At 40.4% G+C, this 12,407-nt stretch overlaps 1 protein-coding gene across 1 annotated transcript in view; it reads left to right on the forward strand.

The window, feature by feature from the left end:
- Positions 1-12,407, forward strand: part of Nhsl1 (NHS like 1) — a 101,993-nt gene that overhangs the window by 69,227 nt on the left and 20,359 nt on the right. The window lies entirely within an intron of this gene.

Below are 12,407 nucleotides of genomic sequence, written 5' to 3' on the forward strand. Positions count from 1 at the left end.
ATGAATGAAACAATGGTCAGGAAACAATGGTCAGTGACAGGGCTGCCATTTTAGATTGAGGGGTCCAAGAGGGACTTTCTGATAGTATTGTTAGAACAAAGCATGCGGTGAAGTATGAGACACCCCACATGAATACCCTGGGAGACCATTCTAGGAAGAAAAGAGTTTAATAAGTGCAAAGACCTGGAGACTGCAACGTGGTTATCCTGCAAGAGGAACAGCCAGAGACCTGAGCAGTCAGACAGTGAGCAAGCACAATAGAGGTAATGAAGACTGTAGGGGAGAGAACCGAGAGGCAGACCATGTAGCACCTAATTGGCTACGGTAAAGGCTTTGGGTATATTGGTTCTGGGTGGGATGAGAAGTCATTGGAACAGTTGAGCAGAGACGTGACACAATCTGATTTGCTATTTAATGCAATTTGGCTACTATATGAAGATTGGACATTAAGGAGTTGAAGAGAGCAAAATGACAAAACAATAGGCTGTTGCAGGCATCCAGACAAGAGGAAAGCCCTGGGTGGCTGGGACCAGGTGGCCATGGGAGAGATTCTAGGTTTTTCTTGAAAGTACATCCTACAGGATTTGATGAAGTTATGAGAAAAAGTCAAGGATGACTCCATCTCTACTTTTTCCAGCTTGATTCCTCTAGAATCTTATTTTGAAAATTATTTGACTCCTCCACCTACAAGAAATTCCGATCTACTGATCTTACCCTTTCAATACCCTCAGTCTTCCTTCCTCAATTTCTGTCGTGTCACCCAATATCATATTCACATTCAAGTCCCCTGAAGGCCTTCTGCCACTTGCCTGGCAAAATCCCCTCCCAGTTTGACCCTGGTTTCTTCCTATTCCGTGCTATAGCCTGATTAGCAAGAAAAGAAAGCGCCAAGTTATGTTAGCTAATCTTGATATTAATGAATAGCCCAAAACCTAGAGTGCTGCCCGGCACCTCTAGTACGCCAACTCAGTTCATTCTTCTACTCTCTCTCAAATTCTATTTCACACCTTCACAAATTTCCAATCACTGTTTACCGCTTCTCTCTCAGATACACTCCTTGACACTTACTGCATCAGGAAAAGACAGGCAATCCAGAAGGCATGTCGTTTCACAGCCAAACCAATCACACTGCTTACTTGCATCTGTTCCCGTATGTACTCACTCTTTCCTGCGAGGGCAGTGGCTGAACAGAACTCTCTTCTTTTCTTCCCTGTTGTATCCCAAGTGCCCAGATCACTGCCTGGCATATGGTAGGCACTCAGTATTTTTCCAGTGAAATGAATAAGGTTAACCTCTCAAGGACTTCAGACTTGTCGTTTTCTCCTCTTAAATCGGCCTAATCAATTTTCTCTCGAGATGGCATCATTACCATCATTATACAAACATGCTGTACTTTCTTTCATCTTGGAGAAATCCTTTTTTGACCTTTCATTCCCCTCCAATTTCTACCACATTTTTCATTTCCTCTTTATAATAAAATGTCTCCAAAGAACTGTCTAGACTTGCCGACTCTGCTGCTTTTCCTTACAGTCTCTTTTGAAGCCCCTCCAAACAAACTTTTTTATCCTCAATACAGTACTGAAGTTATTCTTAGGTCCACCAGTCACCTCCATGTTGCCAAATCATGGTTAGGTCTCAGGACCCACCTCTCAGCTCCCTTTGAGAGCATGTATTCTTCCATTCTTCTAAAGATACTGTTCCCCCCCCACCTCCGCTTTTTTTTTTTTTTTTTTTTTTTGATACAAGGGATTGTATTCAGGGCCACTCGAACACTGAGCCACATCCTCAGCCCTATTTTATATTTTATTTAGAGACAGGATCTCACTGAGTTGCTTGGTGCCTCGCTTTTGCTGAGGCTGGCTTTGAACTCGTAATCCTCTTGTGTCAGCCTCCTGAGCTGCTGGTATAACGGGCATGCACCACTGTACCCGGCCTCTTCTAAGGACACTTTCTTCTCTTGGCATCTATGGCATCCTCACACTCCTGGTTTTCCACCTCCCAACTAGGCATGGTCTCGCAATCCCTTATTAGATGTTCTTTTTCTTCCAAATATCTAAATGTTGGTTTTTAACTCTGGGCTCAAATCTTGCACTCTGCTCCTTAGTAATGGATTCATTGAGTTCAGCGGTTTTAAATTCCACACATTGAAGTCTTCTAAATGTCTATCTCTCATCCAGACACATGTACATTCCTGTTTTCTGTCCATCTCTACTTAAGTATCCTGCAGGTATCTCAAACTTGTCCAACTCCAGATACCCAATTCTCATATCATGCTTGCAAACAAACCAGAAACCCCACTCATCATAGTTTTCTCCACCTCAGTAAACCACACCATCCTACCTGTTGCTGAAGGACAAAACATTGTCCACCTTCTTGATTCTTTTATTTGTCTCATACCTTCAGCAAACTCTAGAATTCCCACTTTTCTGAGTCACCTTCAAACCTTAATTCAAGCATTCTGCAATGCTTAGGTCAAGGGTATGTCTAAGAGAGCAGCTGACTGAGGCAAGTTGGGAGTGAGGTTGGGAGGGATCAGAGCATGCTGCAAGTGGAGAACCTCTGTGGACACCAAGTTCACCAGCAGTGATAAAAGGAGTAGTGTCCAAAGGTGTCTACAGGACAATCATTCACAGAGGGGCAATGGTAAATCAAGGAGTCTGATATGTGACATGGCTATTAGGACATCATTAGCACACATTTTAGCACAGAATTTTGTGATTCAGAGCAAACCTTGTACATGTCATCCTTTAAATTTTGAAGGAGATGTTATAATTTACATAATGCATCAAATCTGACCCAAGAGGAGAAAGAATATTTTATAAGACCAATCATTAGGGCCAGGGTTGTGGCTCAGTGGTAGAGCGCTTACCTAGCATGCCTCGTGAGGTACTGGGTTCTATTCTCAGCACCACATATAAATAAATAAAATAAAGGTCCATTGACAATTAAAAAATATTTTTTAAAAACACTGATCATTAAAAAATTATAAAAAATTTGTATCTATTTTTTTAAAAAAAGGGCAAAATTGTTTTACAGGGTTGTGGGTGGGCAGTGGTCTTACCAAAGATTTTTAAAAAGTAGGTAAGTTCAGTGCTTAAAACTGTTCCAGGGGCAAGGGAGAGAAGAAGGAGGAGAAAGACAGTTCTCTTTTTAAAAAATTTTTAATTTGTTCTTTTTGGTTATACGTGACAGTAGATTGTGTTTTGATATATCATACATATGTGGAGCATAACTTCTTATTCTTGTGGTTGTACATGATGTGGAGTTCCACTGGCCTTGTATTCATATATGAACATAGGAAAGTCCATTTGAGAGACAGTTCTTTTTTTTCATATTTTATTTACATTTTAGTTTTTGGCAGACACAACATCTTTGTATGTGGTGCTGAGGATCGAACCCGGGCGGCACCCATGCCAGAAGAGTGCCCTACCGCTTGAGCCACATCCCCAGCCCAAGAGAGACAGTTCTTTTTAATAAATTTGTTAAACACTGTAGCCAAAACCTGAGAGAGACTGCAGAAAATTAACTGCTTGGTCTCATCCGTGAATATTGGAATCATAAATCATATATAAAACATTAAGAAATATAATCTAGCATCTCACTAAAAGAAAGATACTACTAGTTCAACCTGAGTTTATTATAATAGTAAGTAATGCAAGGATGTTCAGTATTAGGAAATGTTGTCATCTATTAATCATATTAATAGGTCTGAGGAGAAACTCATATAATTAAAACTTTAGATATTGACAAAGTATCTGGTATTATTTATCAGCCATTCTTTTTTGGGGGGAGGAGTGCTAGCAAGTGAACTCGGGGCACTCTACCACTGAGCCACATCCCCACATCTCTATTTTATTTAGAGACAGGGTCTCACTGAGTTGCTTACTACCTTGCTTTTGCTGAGGCTGGCTTTGAACTGAAGATCTTCCTGACTCAGCCTCCCGAGCCTCTGGGATTACAGGCATGCACCACCATGTCTGGCTTAACAGCCATTCTTGATTTTTAAAAAATCCAATAATATAGGAACAAGTGGCTGTTTCCATAACTTAAAGTTTATCTGCCTTGTCCCCAAACCCAACAAAATTTGAAATGGGTCATGTTCATTCAAATGAGATATAAGACAAGGACAGTCACTGTCATTACCGCTTAACACTGTGAAACTTGACAGCATGACTTGAAAAGCTGCAGTCAGAAGTACAAAAGTGAGGGAGAGTCAGTTTATACATTGTAAGTTTGGTAAATCCAGGAAAACAAAAGCCTGAAACTCCAAAAAAATAAAAATAATAATAGAATTCAATGATATACTAAGGTATGAAATTAATTCATAGAAAAGAAAAACTCATTACAAAGTTACAATAGAAGACATACTAGAAAAATGTATTTAAAATTGCTATGACAGACAAAAGAATGGAGTAAATTTATTAAGAAAATATGAGATTTATATGAAAAAAACTTTACTATGGAAGAAAACAAATAAATTTCAAATAATGAAAAGGCACACGTGTGCTGAGATCAGGGGAGTCCATAAAAAGCTGTTGAATCTGCCCAAGTTAATTTATCAAATTAACACAATACCAATAAAAAGGCACTTATTGTTTGTTCCATTTTATTTTGGTTTGGGGTTACTTTGGGGGGAGGAAGAGGACCAGAGAGGCTGATATGAATGTTTATAGCTAGAACAGCTGGAGAGCAGAAGACCAGGATAGGAAAGCTGCCTTAGCCACGGTGAAAGCCAGCAGTCCTCCAGTGCGGACAGAACAGAAGAGCACATCTAGAAACAGACCTGGTGGTCAGGGCATTTAGTGTGCCTTCTGGCTGGTATTTGAAGTCAGGTGGGGGATGCAAAAGGGTCTCCAAAGCAGCATTGCATGGGTCTTTTCAGGTTAAACCCCAAACCCCAACTGGGATGCAAACTGTTAACATCACTCTAACCGTTGAGATCATTTAAAATAGAGTGTATAGAAATCACTTGGAAGAGAAAATTCTATTCTTTCTATTTCCTAGATAGGCCTTGGGGTAGGGGTATGGTGAGAACAATGGTCTGTAGAGAGGGCCTGTGAGTTAACAAGTGCTGAATCTAGAAATGACTAGATGTCACAAGAGGTGTGCTGTGATGAGGAATGTCATGCACTTGACAGATAGTGAGGACTCTCCAACTGGGAGAGTTGCTAATAGGGCAAAGGTTAAGGACATGCGCATTAGAAAAGAGATCTGGGGGACTACCTCTCTAGTTATTTACCCTGGTTGATTGTTCTAGAATAATTGTCCTAATTATCCAAATGCAGAACCCCTCCCAACTGGGACTATACAATCTGTTTATGGTATAAAGAAAGGTATTTTGCTAATAACATCCACTTGTGTCCTTGACATTAATGTAATTTAGCAAGAAAAAAAAATTGCTGAAACTCTATTAATTAAAAATAAATAAATAGATAGATAATAAATGGAAGGAAGACCAATAGAATAGAGGGAAGGGACCAGGAAAGGGAGGAGAGGAGAGAAGGGAACAGTACTGGGGATTGAAGTATGCATGAATATGTCCAAATGAACCTCATTATTATGTACAACTATAAGGCACTAAAATTTTTTAATTGTTCAAATTATTCCCAATCATTTATTTATGTATGTCATCTAAATAGTAAACATGCAGTTGGATAAAATGCTGTTGGCAAAGGAATTTAGAAATCCCAGAAAATGACTTTTAATTCACCTGTGAAATGAAAGAGTAAGTCATTGTGGTTTTTGTTCTAGTCTTGATGTTTTTACCCCCACTTGGAGTTTCAGCATATACCAGGTCCTTCCAAAGAGGTTTTTCAGGTATTTGAAGGGAGTCCGATTACAGGTGCCAAAGTGCTTGCTGTGAGATGATAGGGAATTTCTCCAGCAGCCCTGTGGGGTGACAGTTGATGGTGTGCTCACCAATTCTGGGAAACAATCACAGAGGCCCCATTGTCTTAGGGAAAGGATGTCAGTCAAGAGTTACTCAACCTATGTGAAAAATTCACCCCTAAAGAGATGAATTAGACTGGAATTTTGGCAATAAATGGTTGGCTTTGATGGTAGTGACAGAAACTGAATTTTTTTCTTTTCTATTTCCCGTTATTCTTTGAACTGGCACCTCAGGGTCTGTTTTAGGCTTCGTTGAAGGAAATAATTTTATCTGAAGGCAGAATTTGAAGAAGAGGGCAGTAGCCTTGCTGCCGTAACTATAAGCAGGGAAGGCTTTTGTTGCTGAGAGCGCAGGTTGGGGCAGCTTCCCAACTGTTGGAGCTGCTGGTGGTTTTGTTCCCCATGAGAGCTTCAGGTTCCTCACCTGTGAAGAGACAGAAACCACATGTTGTGGTTGACTCAGGACAGCCCGGGTTTGCAGCTGCCATCCTGTGTAATTATTAATAGCACCCCCTTTCCCTCTCAAAGGTGTTGGGTCTTGATAATAAATTACATGGCCACCTCTCCTACCTTGGCAGGGAATTAGGAGGTTGAAGTGAATTAATGTTTGTAAAACCCGTAGCCCGCTGCCTGGCACATGGTCTGTGCTCAAATGACAATGATCAGTTATTAAACCCCTTGACTTTTCAAATCAGACATCAATACACAATGTCTGTTTTGATGAAAATTTGGCCATTCTCCCAATCATCCTGCCTTTTATTCCATCCACAAAGGTTTTCCTGCCTAAAGCAATGAATTTGAGAGGTTTCAGCAGCTACTAAAATCTCTCTGATTGTTGTGACTTCACAGGTCATCTAATAGAACTCTACCCAGTGGTCAGACTGTTACTAACTTTCTAATAGTAGTAGAACACTTTAGAATATTTTCAAAGCTTTTCACAAATCACATCTCCTGTTGCACAAGAATCCCCTGTGAGATAGCTATGGTAGTGGTTGTTACTATTGTTTTAATGATCTGAACAGTGAGGCTCAGAAATATGAAATCACTTTTGCAAAATCACATTGGTAGTAGTGGCAGGGAGGGAAGGTATGCATGTGGGGCTTCTTGGATTTGTATTTCTTTCCATTGCACGATGTTAATTAAATCAAAGGCAAGATTAATGAACTACTCAAGTGCTTCTCGTTTATTATGCCTGCTTTTGTCATGTCTCATTCCATCTTTGATCTAGCTGGCATTCATTCATTTTTTTATCTGTGACTTTCCCCCACCAAAAAAAAAAAAATATATATATATAGGTGGGTGCTGCTGAGTCTCAGGATACAGACCCAGACCTGGCCTGAGTAGTTTATAGTCTAGAAATGCTGGTTCTAAAATCATCATTTGTTACTGAGTCTGTGTGAATAGTTTCAGGACATAGCTATCAATGCTGGCTGTGGGCTCACTGCTCTACAATTTATGGCACCTTATTACTCTGTACCATTGCAGGTGAGGATGAGAAAATTGGGGTTTGTCACTCGGGGGCCTTTGTGCACACACACCAAGGAGGGTACCTCCAGTGACTTCATGTGGTTTCTCTTGGACACGTGCCAGTATGCTGTAAACAGACTCTTCATATCTGCCTTCTCTTCTGGCTGGGAGATCTTTTGAGCTCTGTGCTTCTAATATTGAGCTGAGCACCTGGCACATGGGAAGACTCAGGTGCCTGAGTATGCTCAGTGCCCAGCTGCCATGCAGGGGAGCTTTGATTATGCCCATAACATGGATGAGAAAATGGCATGTTGGAGATTAGATCCCTTGCTTAAGGTCATATGGTTTTTAAAATATTAAAAGAAGTCTTCTCTTTTACAACAGTTTTATTATGATGTAATTTACATAAGTAAGCTGTGTGTGTGTGTGTGTGTGTGTGTATACACACACACACACACACACACACACACACACACACACACACCAAAGAATAAAGGATTAGTTGAAGTTCTTTGATAATGTGCATGTGGAAGTCCCCCATTGACTATCCTGGAGTTGGTGGCTGTGCTGTGTCTGTCCTGCTACGTGGATCCTATTTCTGCCACCCACACTTGTTCTATTGTTATTGGCAATAAGGGGAATAATGAACACAGAAGAACAGACTTAAGTTAGGGTCTCATGCCTAAATATACTGAGAGTAGAAACCAAAAAACATTGTAGAAGTTTTAGCAACTTATGAAACTCTCTAGGATCTTGAAAATCAAGAGTCAACACAAGAGAGATTTAATACTGGGAAGAAAAACAACAAAGACTAGGTGTCTTCCAAAAAGAACTAGAATATAGTTTGGCGTCTTAAATAATGTGCAATATAATTTCTTCTGTTCTTCATCTACTTTCATGTAATAACTGCTAAATAAATGCTAGTTTTAGCTCTGATTACGTTTCGGTTTTCTAATTTTTAAAAGCAGAGCAAGTTTTTTTTTTTTTTTTTAAATCTGGCTAATCTGTGCTTCACAATTAAGCCTACTTTTGTGTCAGTTGTTTGTTCTGCCAAAGAAGCCACATTTCAGGCCCCACTGGCCATCTGGTGGGAGCTTGTCTGATTTCCAGGCAGGACCTCGTGGTTTCTGAAATACAGGTCTTGTGGCATCCAAAAGCCAGAAGAGTACTGCTGGTGTTGCCAGTGTAGCTTTTGTAAATTTGACACAAGGAATTGTGCTTTCTTGGGTTCCATTTTGACTGTCCATTCCTTCCAGGACCAGGGTATGGCACATTGATAAGCATTATTGACCCATTGGTAAATCTAAAAACTGCATTTAAATTCAGAAGGCAAGGCAGTGTCAAACTTAATATATTTTTAAAAAGAATAAGAAAAAAATGGAGTCACCCTGTGTCGAGGGATTCATTAGCATGAAGCACATGAACACTGCTTGGGTCATTCTGTTCTCTACGCCAGGAGATGGAGTTGCTCAAAATATGCAGCTGGTAGATGGGTTCGGGAGAATGGCACCACTGCTGATTACTCCATCTGCTCTGCCACACTGCTGCCCTTTATAGATTTTTTTTAAAGGTTCTGTTCCTATTTGGAGCTATAAAAGGAGGTTTTCTTTATAGACCAGAGGACCTGGTCATTTATTTTAAATATGGCCAGGTAGTTGTTGGACACTGTCTCACAGCAGAGATTTGGGGGCCAGATCTGGGTTCTAATCTTAGCTTCCCACTTGTGAACTTTCCACACGTGAAGTGACCTTTCCTTCTCTGAGTCCCTGCTTCTCTCTTGATCAGACAAGGCCAATAACTACAATACAGGGCAGGGCTTAGAGCAGTTACTGAATTTTCAAAGCTAAAATTCTGAAGCACCTTTCTATGAAATACTGATTTAAAGCCTCATGAAACTAAGAGTCTCTTGGGAGATACAAATAGGATAAATAAAATAAATGTGTGCTAATGATATGTATTGAAAAGAAAAAAATAGGGAAGGGGAACATATGATATTGGGAAGAAATTGAAATTGAATACACAAGTCCCCCTCAACAAGAACGGGCTTTTGAGTAAACACCTGAAGAAAAAGAAGTAGCATGCTACCTGGGTAGATATCTAAGGAAATAACATTTCAGGTTAGTGTGTGGCGGGGGGCAAGTGAAAGGCCCTGAGGCAGGAATGTACATGGGATATACGAGGAACAACAAGGAGGGTGTGGGGGTCGAGTAGGAGGCGTAGTAGGAGATGTGGTCAGAGAGAGAACTGTGGGTCAGTTGGTAGATCAGGTATGGTCTCGTAGATCATAGAAAAGACTTTGGCGGGTTTGAACAGAGGAGCAAAATGATCTTACATCTGACTTACATTGCTCAGAGACCCTAAGTGCTATGTTGAGACTAGATGGTTGGAAGGGAAGGAATAAGAGAGGGTGGTCAACACAGCGGAGTATGGAGACTAGATAAGAGGCCAGTATTCCAGAGCACTCCCACGTTGTACTAGTCGTCTTTCCATCACTGTAACAAATATATGGTATGATCTATCATATATATCACAGGTCTTATAAAAGAAAGTGGGTTTTTTTTTTTTTTTTTTTTTTTAGCTCATAGTTTTGGAGGTTTTAGTTCCTGGCTGGTTGGCCCCATTCCTTTTGGGCCTGTGTTGATGCAGAAGCCAGTGGTAGGCAAAGCCACTCACTTCATAGGCAGTGAGCGAAAAAGAAAGAAATCAGGAAGGGGCTGGAATGCCCTTTGAGGACACCTGCCTCTCAGTGACCTAAAACCCCCCACAAGACCCTTCCTCCTAATCGTCCTGCCAGCTCCCCATTGCACAAGGCTGGAGAGCGAGCCTCCAGCGTGTGGGCCTTTGGAGGCCACTCAGGATGTTAACCATAGTGGTGTCCATCTTACTGGAGTTAGTGTGTTATATTCTGCCATTAAGACACAGCAGGTTTCCCCTGCACCCCTCTCACATTTATAAACTGCAGGAGGAATGGGAGCAGTATCGTTCTGACAGCCACCCACCCTGGCTTCATCCTGGGCAGATGGTGGTACTATAGAACAACCGCATTTGAGTCCTGCTTCTTCTGATAAGTTTTCTTGCAAGAGAAGGGAGTACTTTGTAAAATGGATTCTCTCTGTCAGTTGTCATAGTGAAGCAATCCCTGGTGATTGTCCCCTGGCAACCAATACTACAGGAAAGCGCTGTTTCATTGTGAAAGTTATCAATTCTGACACATGATCAGCCAACAGAAAGGAAAGTAGGTTAGTAGGGCTGCTGAGCACCAAACAGCAGTATGCCCGCCCCTCCTGGGTGAATGGCGTCACTTGGAAATGGAGCCCTTGCTGCAGGACGGAGCTACTCTGTTCACCAGTCTGGAGCTTTGCTTTTCCTTCTAGATTTTTTTGGTTGGGACTTGCTTCCTGCTGCCTTCAGAATTTATGCTATTTTTCAAGGTTCCCTTTAAAATCATTTCTATGTACATTTATTAGAAAATTAGAGACTGACTAGATTAAAAATTCTTACTAGATTGAGAGTCAACGTCAGTGATATGTGACTTTTATGAACTGCCATAAAATTCTCAAATAAAATAATCTTAATTTGTGCGTGTGTGTGGTGTGCATTTTACAGGTAGAGAATATGTATTATTAGTCAAACTTAACAAGAGTCAGAACTATAAAAGGACTGAATTAATCGATTTCTATCAGAGGGCTTAACTGCTGCCTCAAAATTCCCTTTGATTATCTTACAAGTTGTGTGAGTTATGACCATTTTATCCAGAATCTGATCAGGCATGCATGGATAGGGTGCAATTTAATGTCATAAAAAGACATCAGTGGCTGGACACAGTGGCACACACCTATAATTCCAGTGGCTCAGGAGACTGAGGCAGGAGGATGGGGAGTTCAAAGCCAGCCTCAGCAAAAGTGAGGCACTACGCAACTCAATGAGATCCTGTCTCTAAATAAAATACAAAATATGGCTGGGGATGTAATTCGGTGGTTGAGTGCCCCTGAGTTCAATCCCCGGTACCAAAAAAAAAAAAAAAAAAAAAAAAGACATCAGTGACATATGCACAGTTTATAAATTGAGTATATTTGTCACTTTAATTACAAAATAATTTCACAATTTCCCTAGGTGGAAAAGAAACTATTTTATGTGCTTTATATATTAAAAATATGAAGCAAAAAATAGATTGAGCTATCAGATGTTTTTATTTCCACAGTGCTTTATCATTGTTAGTGTCTCTGTTCTAGAAGGGGTACTTGTCAATGCCTGGATTTTGCTTTTCTAAAGTCATTTATATGACCACCACCCTTATGTCCATTATATTTCATAGTGATAACACTTCCACCTTCATCAGCTCATTGAAGTCCTCAGAATACCTCTGTGGATGAAGAAGATAAGTAGCGTCACCCCAGTTTACAGCAAAGGAAACAGTTTTGGAACAGGATTTTTGGGATTCTTGGTCTAGGACCCTACCCCTGTAATATTTGTCAAATTTGTGGTGCTCTGGTAGTAGTAAAGTAAATACAGATATTTTGCATCAAGATAAGTTCAGAAACAATGATGACAGTTGTGTTTGAGATTTCTGATTGATGCATTTTTGCATATTTCTTTCCTATGTCTTCTTAGAAAGCTACATTAAATCCAGAAGACATCAAAATGTGCCTTTTAAAGGTCAATAAATCTTCACAAACCTGAATCACAAAAGAAAACAGCATATTCCTCTTCTAGAAAGTTCAAGTACAGGCCGAACACAGCTGTGGTGTTAGATGGCTGAGAGCAACTACCCTCATCTGGAGTGGGTGGCTGGGAGTGGTGTAGACTGATTTCATAAGTGGTAGTTCAGTTTGAGTGTCTTAGACTTGAAGAACAGTTCGTATACATTTATTATATATCATAAACTGCCATTTCCCCACAAAAGTCAATTACCTTTTTTGTTGTTTCTAAGCTCTTTGCATTTATTCTGAGTTCATCTTGTCACAGAATCAGCTGCCCACAAACCAGTCAAAGTCCTTCATAAAATGCTTGCCAACACAACTCTCTTGCTTACACTTTCTAAGGTGCTGTGG

This window comes from Urocitellus parryii, chromosome 8 (genome assembly GCF_045843805.1).
Source record: "Urocitellus parryii isolate mUroPar1 chromosome 8, mUroPar1.hap1, whole genome shotgun sequence".
Lineage (NCBI taxonomy): Eukaryota > Metazoa > Chordata > Mammalia > Rodentia > Sciuridae > Urocitellus > Urocitellus parryii.